Source organism: Fringilla coelebs (genome assembly GCF_963513975.1).
Source record: "Fringilla coelebs genome assembly, chromosome: 14".
Classification (NCBI taxonomy): Eukaryota; Metazoa; Chordata; class Aves; order Passeriformes; family Fringillidae; genus Fringilla; species Fringilla coelebs.
Genome location: NC_140040.1, coordinates 18,133,914 through 18,148,453, shown reverse-complemented (window position 1 = coordinate 18,148,453; position 14,540 = coordinate 18,133,914).

The following is a 14,540-nucleotide window of genomic DNA, read 5'->3' as shown; positions in this document are numbered from 1 at the left end:
CGGCCATGGTGCAGGCAGCCCACGGGCCGGGCCGGGCCGGGCCGGGCCCAGCGCTGCGCCCCGCGGGGCCGGCCCTGTGCCGGGCGGGAGCGCGGAGCCGCGGGCCCATGCCGGGAGGCCGCGCCCAGTGCCGCCGGCCCCCAGCCGGGAGCCGCCTCGGCCCAGCGGGTCAGCCGGATGCCTTTTCCCGGCAGTTTCCCCCGGAGCTACGCTGAATTGGCCCCGCTGCAGCTCCCAAGAGTGAACGCTGTGATCGGTGATGGGCGCATGGAGAAAAGCCTCCCCAGGAGCCCGGCTGCCCTCGGAACTCACTGTGCCTTCAGCCGTACCGACCGCTGGGACCCAGGCCCGAACCCTTCCAGGCCCTGCCGACCGTGAAACAAGTCATCTGTCATCACACAGGTAACGTATCCACAGCACAGGCAGCCGACTCGGATTACTATAAACGACGTAAACCCATCCTCTCCCACTGGAAATGGACAAAGCTTAATGTGTTTGCAAGCAGCAAGACGCCAGAAGTTAACTGGGAACTTCATGAGGAGAATTGCAAAACAGTGCAAGGGGACAGGTAACCCTGCCCAGGTTGTCCTAACAGCTACAGTGAACCAGCTGTATGTACCTCACATGTTTGCTGAGCTTTTCCTTGTTTTCCCATTTGCAGATGCTCACATCACACTGAGAACCAGTACCAGTGCTTTAGGCCTTTTTATTTCAGCAATATAAAGTGTGGCTATAGTAGTGCATCGAGTTGAGATCCTTACTCTTGCTGAGCTACAGACCTGTGCCTTACCTTTTCCTTATCAACTCCTTTGTTGGAATTGTTATAATTGTAATTTGCATTTGCCTATCACTCTGGCTCTTAATGAATGCCTAATGGATGATTGGCCTGAGGATCAACAGTATCATGTCGGGTGTACCTGGAAGGAAAGAAAAGGATGTCATAATAAATACTTCTACTGGGCTAAAGATGCACAAATAATAAGTGGGTCAGTACAAACAAAGTTTACCTGTAGGTGAGAAGGCCCCACACTCAGCACAGCAGTATCTGTCTGTTCTGCAGATACAGCCTATTTCACATGTGTCTGTGCAATTTTAAATAGCATAATAAATCAAACATTTTTTTCACAACTAAATTCTTTGTAATCTAACCAGACAATTCTTAAACCTTTAATGGACCCATGATTGTAAAATCATTTCATCTGGGTTTTTGAGCAGTAATCCTCAAATTATGGGTCTGTAAAAGCAATAATGGAATGTTTCATAAAAGAATTTTTCCTTGGTGATTCTATTATTGTAATTTGAAAAACATATACAGTCACTTCTACATTCTGCATTAACCCTTTTTGTGATAATTATGAGTAAATTATATCTCTCATTTCCATTAAATAACACCCTTGCATCTTACCAAAACAGTACACTATATAGGATTGAAAGCAAAATGATGGATGCAAACTCCTTTTTTAACAGATTGTGTCCGTGCCACTAACTTGTTAAGATAAAATCCACTCAGTTTAGAGTTATACTTTGATGTTCACATAGGACTAATTTGAAATTTTGAGATCTGATTTTCAGTCACACACTTTAGTGTTCACATAAATATATGTATATTTTAGACAACTTATATATGAAGGTACATATGTGTATGCTCCAGCGTTTGCTGGCCATGGGGAATTAATTATCACATCACAACATCCACCTTGAAAACACAACCAGCAGAACCCATCCTAGGTGCTCTACTTCAGGGTGATTTGCAGATTAAGTTAAAATCCCTTTAAAAGAATTGTGCCAAAATGAATCATTGCTCAAGCCACGTGTCAAGCCTTCATATCCCATTTCAAAACATGATACAGAGATGGCTCTAGGAGTAGATGTTATACATTATGTATGCTGGAGCATCATTTTAATGCTTTTGACAGAACTGGATCACAAAAAACTCATATAACACCACCAAAATAAAGTTTTGATAAAGGTTTACTGAGTGTAATCAAAAGATACTACAATTTTTTAAAATATGCAGTAGAAAAATGAACATATAGAATAATACAAAGATTATGGATTCCATCAATATTAGTACAAAAACATGAAAATAACTTGGAACCTTAGCCTATCCATGTGTGTAATACCTGTCTTATTCTGATTACATGTCATTTTATTACTTTATTCACATCAGTTCCCCCTGCATCTAGTTTTTGTAACTAGTAAAAACTTATGCTTCTTTTACAAGCAGCTCTATCTATGGATTAATTTGGTTGATATTTCTTTAAACTAAGACTATAATTTTACCAGTTCCACAAGTAATTTATATGCATTTATCTCCTTTTCAGCATCATTTTCAATGCATGTACAGATTTGTGCAGATCAGCAAGATTGTGATCCCATAATAATCACCACTATTCTCTTTTGACAGCTGGCATTAAAGAAAAGTTGGGTAGAAAACATTAGGTGTGGTGAGACATTATTTGTCTCAGCCTCACACTGTTCATCTCTGGGTTTATTGCATCACTGCACAACACTCTCTAGCTGCATTTAATAAGGTTTACATTTAGTGACAACAACACTCTCCCCAAAAGAGAAGGAAATTCTCAAGGGTACTTTGCTGCACCAACTTTAACACTTTATTTCTGTCTTGATCCATTATAGATCATTACTAAACTTCACAGTGATCTATTTTCCTTCCTCTTCTCTAAGAATTTGTTATTCATGAATTCTGTATAGAGCTGAAAAAGCCCTGTTATAATTCACATTCATTTTATGAAATGTGATGGGAATAAATATGAGCAATTTGGTATCACAGGAAGGCAAATACAAATTGTTTGATGGAGAAATAGTGTAAAAACATCATCAATGTATAGGCATTTTTCCAAAGAGAGTGCAAAGCTGTGATATTCTTCTATGACACTCTGAACATTCTGTGAAATTCTGAGCTTCTATCAAGCAGACCAGATTATGAGCAGCAATTACATTAGGGTAATTGCTTGAAAAACAAAATAAAATTATTCTCTCTTGAAAGGGTTCAGTTGTCTTTGTAACGACTATCAGGGCAGCATTAATTGCATATTAGGGTTTTTTTATACTTGTAACTTAGCTCTCTTAAAAAAACTGAAGGTCCACACAACCTCTCCATTAAGTAAATTATGTCTCATTTGTGTTTAATTGTGTTACTAAGATCAGATTTTTGAAACATGCAGCATAATTACAGAGGAGGATTAGAATTGTCTGCATTTCAAATACTTACAGAAATAATTAGAGGAAGTTTATCAGGGTTCCTTAACACATTTTTTACGCTGCACTTTATCAATAAGCTTCACTGGACAACAAGTCATTCCAGACACCTGAAAGAAAAAGCCAGGCCACAACCAGCAATGTTTTATTTCTCTCTCCTTTGTTGCTTTAAATATTTTCAGTGTGATTGGGTTTTTAAAGTAAGTTGCTGCCTTATGTCAGGAATTGTGCCAGCTGTTTCAGGAGGCTGCCATCCATCATAGGCCAGCACACCACATTCATTCCCTGCAGCACTCTCAGCTCTGTGCCCTGGAATCTTCTGAGCTCCTGCCCAGTGCCCTGCACAGCATTCTGCAGTTTTCACAAGGACAGGGAGTTCCTACACATGCATTTCACTTGTGATGCCACACTGAAAGGCTATTTCAACATCACACCACATCTCCCACCTCCCTGCTGACTTTGTCTTTTAATAACTGGATCTGGATTGATTTAAACTGTGGTGATGCTGGGGCTTATTATCTACTCAGTAGGAAAGCACTGCAAGACAATAGTGAGACCCCACATCTACTAAGATGCTAAACTCATTTCTCTCTTCTGCCAGTTCCTTCATATCTACTGATAAGATTAGTTTGGATGATTTAGTTTAGTTTATGATAAATCATTTTGTGCTTTGGTTATATTACTCTCTTTGATAGCTGGAGTCTTAAAGGATTTACTATTTTCCTTGACATACAAAATGTTTGGTAAATGAGGGCTAAAGTAACTCAAGAAGTAAGTGTCTTCTGCTTGTAAATTACAGAAGAACAGTACCAAAATAAGGCTGAATCACATTTTAGGTGAATTAACGTGTTTTCAGATTCCCCTTCACCTGCAAAAATTCACAGAAATAACAGGCTCAGTGGGGCTTGAGGTTGCCTTTATTACTTTACTTCTTTTCTACAGAAGGAAAGCTATCAATACATTCTTAGCCAACATATACTAGCTGTATGAGTTTCTAGACTTATTTTAGAATTTAAGTAGGAGATCAAACAGATTGGAATTAGAAGCATGAAAGCTCCTCTAACTCACAGAATGAATGCACATTAAAGCTATCTCCTAGGGAGAGAACAAATATCTTTGCTCAGAATAAATATTGTTATCAGAGCAGATGAAAATAGCCACCTGAGGTTGCTCAGCAATGTGCTCCCAGCCTCCAATTCTGTTAAAAAGAAAGGAAAAAAAATTAGAAATTAATTAAAGTGTTACATACAATCGGGCTTATCTAAAATGGAGCATGCACAGAAAAGCAAAACATATAATGAGGACTGAACAGACACTTCAGATCAGTTCAGTGACTGGATTTAGTACTGTGGAGAAGGGTTGTAAACTACTGCAGTGCAGATGCAGAAGCTGCAGAGCAGCTCCCTGTCACACCACCCTGTAGTGTTCCCCCTACCAGCCCAGAAAATGCTCTCTGGTGTAATGTTACCCATTAGCTGGGAACACCAATAATTTGTAGACCTGTCTTCCATCCATTCTTACAGCTGGGAAACTTGTGCAAAGACTGACAAGTTAGCCAGGGCACACTGTTCAGCAGGCTGCTGTCTGAGGAGAGGTGCAGCAAGTAACTCAGAGCTGGTGCTCTGCCATTTCACCAAGCAGCTCTGGGTTAACAATCACAGCAAAACAGTTCTGAACCAGACTACAAACACTGCAGCAATTCCAGACTACACAGTATACTTATTTTAGACTGCCATTTTACTTGCACCAAATTACCAGTTCAACAGGAAAAGCACAGTAGAGGGTAAGGATAACCAGGCTTCTCCTGTTTCATCGACAATTAAATACTTTTTCTTTTTTTATTTCCTACTACTTGTGTTACCAATAACTAAAATTTAGTGTCTCTGGCTAGTCTTCATTAAAATTTGGCCCAGATGCTTCCTTAAAGGTTTTATTTGGGCCTAGAAAATGCAATTTGTGTTTCACCTGTCTCAGGGGTTGTCACTAAGACTTATGTACAGCTTTGTTTCTCTCATTTGTCTACTATAATTATATTTTTCAAGTTCCAGTGGTATATTTTGGAGTATAAATTTCTCTTACACCCATTCTGCATGAAGGGTTGCACTTCTTATTCACTGCAATATCCCACATAGTTTTAAAAGTCCTAATGATTTTACAGTATGAAAGTTTCCTTGGAATCAACTAGAGTAATTATTACTGACAATTCTAAATTTTCTTCTCGATGTTCTCAATACATATTCATAGCACAGTGGTTTTGGTGTTCATAAAAAAGCAAATTACATCTTATTTCCTAAAGCTTTTCTTAAAATCAGTAGGCTGATAACACAGCAAGAATTTAAACTGTGCCTCAGTGAAACTGGTCCACAGAGAGAGTGAAAAAGGATATAAATGGAAATATAAGGAAATAAATAGGAAATAAAAGGAAAGACAATGTATTAGTGTATCAGGACAATCATCTGTTTAGCTAATTTCACTAAAAGATAAAATAAGTTTAAAGCACTAGGAAAGAAGAAATGCCAACCTGTGCTAAAGTGTGGATATCTGATCTTTACCCAGGCTGAGCCAACACCTACCAGGAAGAGGACACAGAACGTGTCAAGTCCATCACACTAAGTCATGAGGTGGATTTCCATGACACAAAATGCTCTGCTCTCTTTGGTTTGTCCACTGGATCAACAAACACTGTCTTTCTGGATCCTCAGTGATCCTGCCAGCTATTGACAGTAACAGCTAGAGTGGTAAAAAACTGATAGCATGTCATCAAGGATGGTGGGCTTGCAGCTGGGGATAGGAAATTACACCTGCCCTGAAGGTGTAATGTTTCCATCTCTGTTCCATGCTGCTTAGGCTGTTTTTATTATTGCACATTGTACAAAATTTCTAAAAAGTAAAATCTATCCGAAGCGTGCAAGTGAAATCTGATGAATATAAAACCCAGTAATGTTTTCACAAATCAGCATGATAATTCTGATCACATTACAGAGAGGAGGAAAAAAAAAGGGATAATCATAAACCATGGAACAAAACTACTCTCAGAGATTTGTAGAATAATCAAAGCTGCTTCAACATTCAATGGAGTTTAAAACCATGAAAAGTCAGATTTTCTTGTGCATACAGAAAACCCTGTAATCCAATATATCCTCTAAGTATGACACAGTCTGTGCAGCAGAGCTGTGGATCCTAGTTGTAGGTTGTCCAACCAAAGCATGAAAGTAAAAGGAGAGCCTGTGATAAATGGGTTGAAGAACAAGAAGGGAAAATCATTTCAAGAACTGAACAATGAGTGAACAAGACTGGCAGCCCTATGGATTCATACACACATGGGCTGTAAGTATGACTAGAGAGAAGGAAAAAAAAAAAGACAGTGAGTATAAGGATAATCAGTGATTTAGATGATCAAAATTGTTCCAAGAGAGGACTGGTGCTTCTTTTCACAAAGCTTTAACCATACCTATTGTTAGGATACATCATCTGTGAACACGATGCCTGAGGCAGTGAGATATTTGTCAAAAACTGGAAGACGGTATCAAGAAAATTTCTGCTCTTGCACTTCCATGTTAGTGAAGGTTGAGTCATCTGAGATCCCTTTTCATACACATCAGCCTCTGACAGGGTGCTCCCCTGAGCTGGCATTCATTCATTTATCCCCCAGGGCAGCAGTGGCATAGCTGCATGCAGAGGTCCCCAAGAGGGCATCTCCTCCCCAATATCCACGTGGCTGTCAAACATTCCAGCTATTCCCTCAGCTGAAGATCAAGGTGCCAGAGAGGGCAGCCAATTAAATCAATGAAAAATATTATTTTAATAAAAATTAGGAAATAAAATCAAAGAAATCGGCAGTGAAACCACTTAGGATAGTATCCATGAGTGCCTGTAGTGGCAGATGAACAGGAATGTTGCAAAAGGGTACCTACTTAAAATCAGAATTAAGTGAAGGTAACTACAACTTTACTAAATAAATAATTTCTGTACAGAGTTCTCGCTCTGGGAAATCCCAGAACCAATCATATTTCAGAGGGCATAGGGGAGAATCCTGCAGGAGGCAACAATAATAAAATCACTTTATAGATATGTTGCTCCACATGTTGCTTTATATATTGCACATTTATGAATTCTTTTAAACAAGAAGCAATCAAGCTGATAGAACCACTGGGGTCACAAATTCTAAATTAAAAGTAGCTAAGAGAAAAGTTCTTTGATCTTGTAGAGATTTGAGAGGACTCCAGGGTTACACAGTATACAGAGCACAGAAGATCCCATGATCCCCAGATTGGTGTACACATCCACAGTGATCAGTGTTCAAATACCCTTCATTAGGGCACTTCTTCCCATAGTGATCGTTCTGCCCATATCAGGGGAGGTGCTATAAAGATTAAACCAGTTTTAAAACCTGTTTGAATAAAATACCCAAGTATTCATTTATATTTAAATTTGTATTCACATTGTCAGACTCACTTACTGACTTTTGAGATGTTTATAGATTTTTCAGTTACTGTCTCACACAACCAGTTGTTTTGGGAGTTAACTGTAATTAGCTTTTATGAATCTATCATTATTCACAAACCCTCTTGGAACAAATGAACAAAAATATGTGTATGCATTTGTTTTGCTGACTACCAAAAGTATGGCAGCTCACATATAATTGTCATGTAACTTAGGAAAACCTACTCCTTTTAAACTATTCCTTTACTATAGTAATTTGCCAGCTTTCATAAATGACAGTAATTACAATAATTGCTGTTTTTTAATCTTACTTATTCCATGCTCTTCTGCTCTAACTACAAAAAAATAGTAGCAGTTATGTCCATAAAAATGGCATTGTACTAGCTTGAACAAAGATAGTGATTCAAAGAGATAATATTTAATACCATTATTTCATTAGCCAACATGGCATTGATCCTCTTCTATGACCAGAGGTGCAGCAATCACAAATTCAACTCTTCTTGCCTCCCCTACTGTAAAGAACTGGTGTATAGTGATGAGTTAATTTGTACTCAATCCTACATTTGCTGAACTTAATGGCAAAGCAGTGTCCATTGATTAAAGTGACACAAAAGGAAAAATCATAAGGGCTTCCTACGTCTCAAAAGCAAGCTACACTAGCAAATATTTAACTGTCAATTAATGTCAAGCAATTTTAAATATTTCATCCTATGTCTATACATCTACTAAAAGTACATTAATCCCAGTTGGAAACACAAATATTCATTGCAGTGCCCACATTTAGCTTGGCACCAATCTCACTGCTTTTGCTGGTAATTTACTTGATGCATCCCAGCACAGAAGGGCTCAGATTTCTGCAAAGCCTCTCAAGGGCACAAAAAGTTAACACAAACCCCATCAGTGATATGTAAATCTTGATGTGCAAGCATTCACCATCTTAATATTCCCACAATGTAACTGTTTCAGAAATATTTGTATTTACTGTGTAATGTATGCTCCTCTTCCTTATGGGCAATTTTCACTGCCATGGTCATTACTAATATTCTTCCTGAAGTTCTTCAGAGGGAAGAGCAGATGCAGAGCAAATATGTGAATCAATTTCAAATTGTACAGGACCAACCAAGAGCTCTGCAGCTGCATTAGCTGTGATCACTGCCAGGCAGGCCTAAAACCAATAGTGCCAAGGCAGCCCCAAATCTATTTTTATGCTCTCCTAAGGGCCCCACATTTAGAGCTGCTGAAACACAGAAACCAGCAGCAGCTGCATAATCAGTTTATGTGAAAACATTTGGAAACTATTAAGTCAGAGATTCAACAAGATAGCATCAAAAGAAGTGACTAAATCCTTCTCTTACAGTCATGTGACACTGAATTTGGACCACAATACTAAACTACAGTGTTATGTGTCCAAGTGATGCCTTAGGTTTTAGCACCTTTTTTGAGAGATGTGCTCTCTCATAACAGCCTTGGCCTCTAAGAATTCCAAATTTGTGTTTCCAACTACTAATTCATTAATTCTCCCTTAATCTTCTGGGTTTGTTCCCACAGACCACAGCCAGAGAGAATGCCAGAAGAAATCAAAACTGACATCATGGGAATCAATATTAAAGAGCACATGAAGTTCACCCAGTTCTTAGAAGGGCAGCAGGTTCTGGCCATGGCAACCAAGGCAGTTTATTCCTTTTGACCAGGTGTCCCAAATTAACTGTTCACCCCATGCTTTAGCTTTCAAAGACAGTAGTCAAAGAACTGCAGGCAGAGACCTGCATATCTTTTCAGCTGGTTAGAGTTGAGAAGTAAATGTCTTGAGGGTTTTTTTTATTCAATATGCAAACTTTAAAACTCAGCCAGTATAGATAATACGGAATAAGGATTGGGTTTGGTTTGCTTTAAGGGTAGGAAAATAATAGGATATTGGTACCCTGATCAGTTAAGATAGTGTGCATCAATACATATTTATTACATAAAGATAACTCAAATTACCTTGAGAAGCACATAATAAAAGAGCATAACCCATAAGAAGAAAAAAAAAAGTGATTCTGTTCTGCCTGAAAATGACATGCAAATTAAAATGTTAATTAAAAAGAATGTAAGTCTAGTACTGAAAAAATAGCCACTCAGGGCTGGCCAAACAGACCTGAGTTAGCATATTGTTTGACAATTTTTGTTACTGAGAGTAAGTATTTATTTTAATAGAGAAGCACTATATATAGTATAATTAATCAGAAATAAACATGCAGAGTTAATGGAATAGTTTATATCAGTAATTTTTTCAAATATTAAGCCATACTCATAGTAATTAGGGACACTATAATAAATTATTTCTGAGCTATGACCCTCTAGCATGTTTATTCAGCAAGACATGTCAAATAAAATAATATGTATAAATGGTCATATTATTTGCTCTTATGATAGTTATAACTCTTACAATATTTTAAACTATTATTTTACCACTGGAAAAAAAGATTTCTGATGGATATAGCATACATACTAATATATATACATACTATATAGTATACATACACATTGTTTTAAAAAAGTCTACAAACAACACTTGGTCAACCCTTACATTATTTTTAAAAATTTCAAAATATTTCTCATGTTAAAGTATTAACAAGGGTTTTTTCAGAAAAAGCCATCATTCAACAGTTTCCATAGACAACAAACAGCTAATTATAAGGGCTATTGTGTTTAGTCATTTGTAAGTAAAGAATAACCATAAATACTACAGGAGATAAGGACAGACCTTGTTGTTATGATTGCATTGCACAGTTAACAGCACAGGAAAGAATCTGCCCACACAGCCTGAACTGATTCATTTTTTCCTCCCTTCATTATGAATCAGATTGTTTATTGCCTTTGTATTGAATGAAAACCTCACTATGGCACAGTCAGTGGGAGTTGTGCCATCAACGTCAAGTGAGGTCACTGCTTGACTACCTCTCCAAATAATATTAAAAATAACCTTATATATTTAAACCTTAATCATAGCTTAACTACAGTTTTCTGAAAGAAAGAAGTCCTGTTGCAAAAACACCACAGATGCTTCCCCCTGGTGTCATCTTTCAAATGATGTAAAAGAGAGAAGCTGTTGGCTTTCTTGCTGAATGCATGGAAACATGCATGCATGCCTTACAGGATGTGAAACAGAGCTTCCCACAACCCTCCCACCTGTATGCAACCTGTGCAATCTCACATCTCCAGGATGAGAAGAAAGCCTTGAACATGCAAGAGTTGTGCTGCAGGTTCCACAAGCCTGTCTGCACCTCTTGACCTTTATCATAATGAAAGAGATGCACAGAGACTGCAGAGAGACCACAGCCATTAATAAATGCCTTCAAAATATACTAAATTTAAACTCATTTGTGGATTGAAATGGAATGCTACCTGTAGGAGGCCCTATGTCATGTTTAGGAATGATTCAGTGTTCCCCATGAAACACCCCAGACCACATGCCACTCCCTCACTTCTCCCTCCCTATGTAGTGGGACAGAGAGAATTGCAGGCACAGAAAAATCATGAGTTGAGATAAGGTCTATTTACTAGGAAGAGCAATGAAATGAGAAAATGAACAGTGACAAGAACACCAATAAGAGCACGTTCAAAACAATGAACTAATGACATGCAGTCACCATGTGGAACCCTGCCACCCAACCACACACTCCTGAAAACCAGAGAGACACAACACCACTGCAGGTGGTGTGAGGTGGTACTGGATAACCCCAGGGTCCTGGCCATGCCCCTCCTGGCTGCTGCAGAAGTTAAGCCATGCTGACTGGAACCAGGACATTTTCTGCAGCACCTACATCATGCCCAGATGCTACACCTTCCAACTGTGTGTGTGTGTGCAGTTAAACACTTATATGCACATGGATGTGGGGGGAAAGAGAGAGGGAGGAAGAGAGGGATACGTGCTCTCCAGTGGTCACAAGCTGTACCAGGAGCTCACAAGTGGTATCTGAGCAATCCATACTCACTGTCATGGTAGCAATGGCAAACAGTGACAGTGTCATTCAACCAATATTATACAATTCAACATTACAAACTGTTCTCACCCAAAAATCAAATCCCTCTTCATCACCCACCAAGTGCACAAGGTCCTTGAGCAGAATCAGTCCCACTCATGGGTTTGCCTTTGCCTGAGGCAGGACAAATCCATATTGCCTTCCCTGACACATTTCTCACATGCATCATGGGGACTTTATCCCCTGCTAAGGTACCTGGAGCTTCTGACTGAGGAGGGACAGCTCCATTGGCAGAGCCCTAGTGAAAACTACCAAGGTGGCCTCTGCTAAATGTGGATCCCAATGCCCAAAGGTCCTACCACCCACTGCTTTCAGTGTGGTTTTGAACAGTCCACTGCAGCGTTTGACTTTCCCAGAGGCAGGTCTGTGACAGGGAGTATGAAACACCCACCCAGTGCTGGGCTCTCTGGCCAAGGTGTCCTTGAGTCCATTTCAGAAATGAGTCCCACTGCCTGACTCAGCTCTTTCTGGGGTGCCATGTCTCCACAGGACTTGTTTTCCACGACTGTGCCTCAGGCAGTGGTGTGAGGCAAAGGATTCATCTCCAGCCATCCAGTGGTTGTTCCCACCACTGTCAGCAAGTAGTGCTTGCCTTGGTGGGTCTGGCAGGAGCACGATGTCACCAATTTGCCAGGCCTCCCCTTATTTATATTTCCCCTATTGTCCATTACACCACACAGGCTTTACCCCTTTGGCCCTGCTCGGCTGCAGTGCAGTTTCAGTCATGGATAACCTGGGAGATGGAGTCTGTGGTTAAAGCCACCCCTCCATCACAAACCCATCTGGATGTTGCATCTTTTCCCTGATGACCTGAGGTGTCATGGGCCCACCAAGCCAGAAATAACTCAGCCTTGCCAGTCCAGATCCACCTGAGCCCCTTGAATCTGGCAGCCCCATCCACCCGCCTGCTGTTGTGATGCCCTTTGGCAGCCCTGCAGGAAGGACTGTGACAGCCATGGTCTCTACCCAGGCACTGATGTTCTGCCCCAGCTCAGCAGCCCTGATGGGTTTCCCCTCTGTGCTGCCAACTGCTCTTCTCCCACCAGTCCAGCCACCCCCACCGGGCATTTGCCACCACCCACGAGCCAGTGTAGAGGTAGTGCTGGCCATTTCTCTCTTTCAGTGATATCCACGGCCAGCTGGAGGCTTCCAGCTCTGCAACCTGCCTTGATCCACCTCGTCCCTCAGGAGCTTTTGTGACTCACTGTGTAGGACTCCCTGCAGCAGCTTTCCATTTTCAGTAATCTCTGTGGCACAGCAGTGCAGAGAGCACATGGCTTTTCCTTTTCTGGGAGCTGATTACATGGTGGGGCCTCCTCAGCACGTCACCTTCTCCTCCTGTGATGATGGTGACCTGAAATTTTCACCTTCAGGCCAGTTCCTGGTAACCTTCAAGATCCCTGGGCAATTGGGCTTTCCTATTCAAGGTGTGATCAGAGCCATCCACTTACTGCACAGGGGATCAGGGCCAGGATGTGTGGAAGGGACTCCTCTGAACATCCAGCCAGTCCTGGCCCGGGGTGCCAGGGGAGCTGTGCTGTACCTTTAGGATGAACCGGGGTACGGGAGCGGAGCCCGAGAGCCCCGGGCCGGCTCTGCGCGAACCCGCTCACTCCGTGCGCTCCGGCGGCGCGGGCCGGGACACTGCATCCTTCCTTTGCTCGGGTTAGATTTTTTGCTAGCTTGAAGCACGAAGTTTTTTTCCTTTCCTTCCCCAGCCTGTAGGCTGTACTGGGAATCCTCTCAGAGGCTTTTTTTTTTTTGTTTTGGGCTTGTTTTTCCCCTTGAACTGTTTCAGCTTGCCTTGCTTTTCCTTTCGGCCCATGCGGGGAGCCGATGGAGGGTCGCCCTCAATCTCAGAGCAGCTGACCCAGCAGGAGGAAGCACAGTAAAGCCCAGCAGTCAGCTCTGCCTGCTGCGAGGGACAGACAAACAGCAGGACAGTTCCATCCGCTCTGCCCGAGCGGCTCCGGGAGCTCCCGCTCCCCCCGTCCCCTCACACAAGGGGCAGCCGCCATCTTTGCCTCCCCGCCACGCAGCAAGGTGGGGGGGGACTGTAAGGTTTAATAATTTATTTTTTTCACTGTGATTTGTGGGTATCTTGCTTTGTTAATAAACGGTTTTACTTTTTTCTCGCTTTCATCCATGGGTATTCATTCCTCTTGTTGGCAAAAAGGGATTATTGGAGCCCTGCTCTTTAGAAGAAACGCTCATTCTAGGGCGTTTTCTCCTAAAATTTAAGAAAATTTCATCTAATTTTATTCTTAATTTTGCCTAAAATTTGTCTCTAAACTGAGACACCCCTCTCTCTCGAGCAGGGCAGTGCTTGCTGCCTGTACCAGGGACTGGTCTGTACTGGCAGGGCATGGGACACTTCTTTAAATTGCTGGACATACTTGGACAAGTTTCCACAGCTGAGATGCAGGCCCATGGGGAAGAGAAACTTTCTTCATCTCACTGGAGGTGGGCAACCAAATTACCTACTGCTGGTTCTCTTTCTGTGCACACCATCACTGCCAGTGAGTTGGCATATGGCAGTGGTGCACTCCATAGAGACTGTATAGAAACTATATGCTGCATGAGTTGTGTACACTGGACTTCAGACTACTTCCCTGTTGGAACAAAAGTAGATCAGAAAGCTGAAAATAAACTGAAGTGTAATGGCTTCACCATCTTAAAAAATGCAAGCACAGTTTGCCAAGATGGGCAAATAGACATTTAAAATATAAGAATGAACACACCTGCACAAAGACAAAATTCTGCACATGAGCCAAGCACAAGCTAATGAAAAGACATTTTTCAAAGAGGTCAAAGAACACTTGCAAAACTGCCTTACTTCTCCCATCAGTC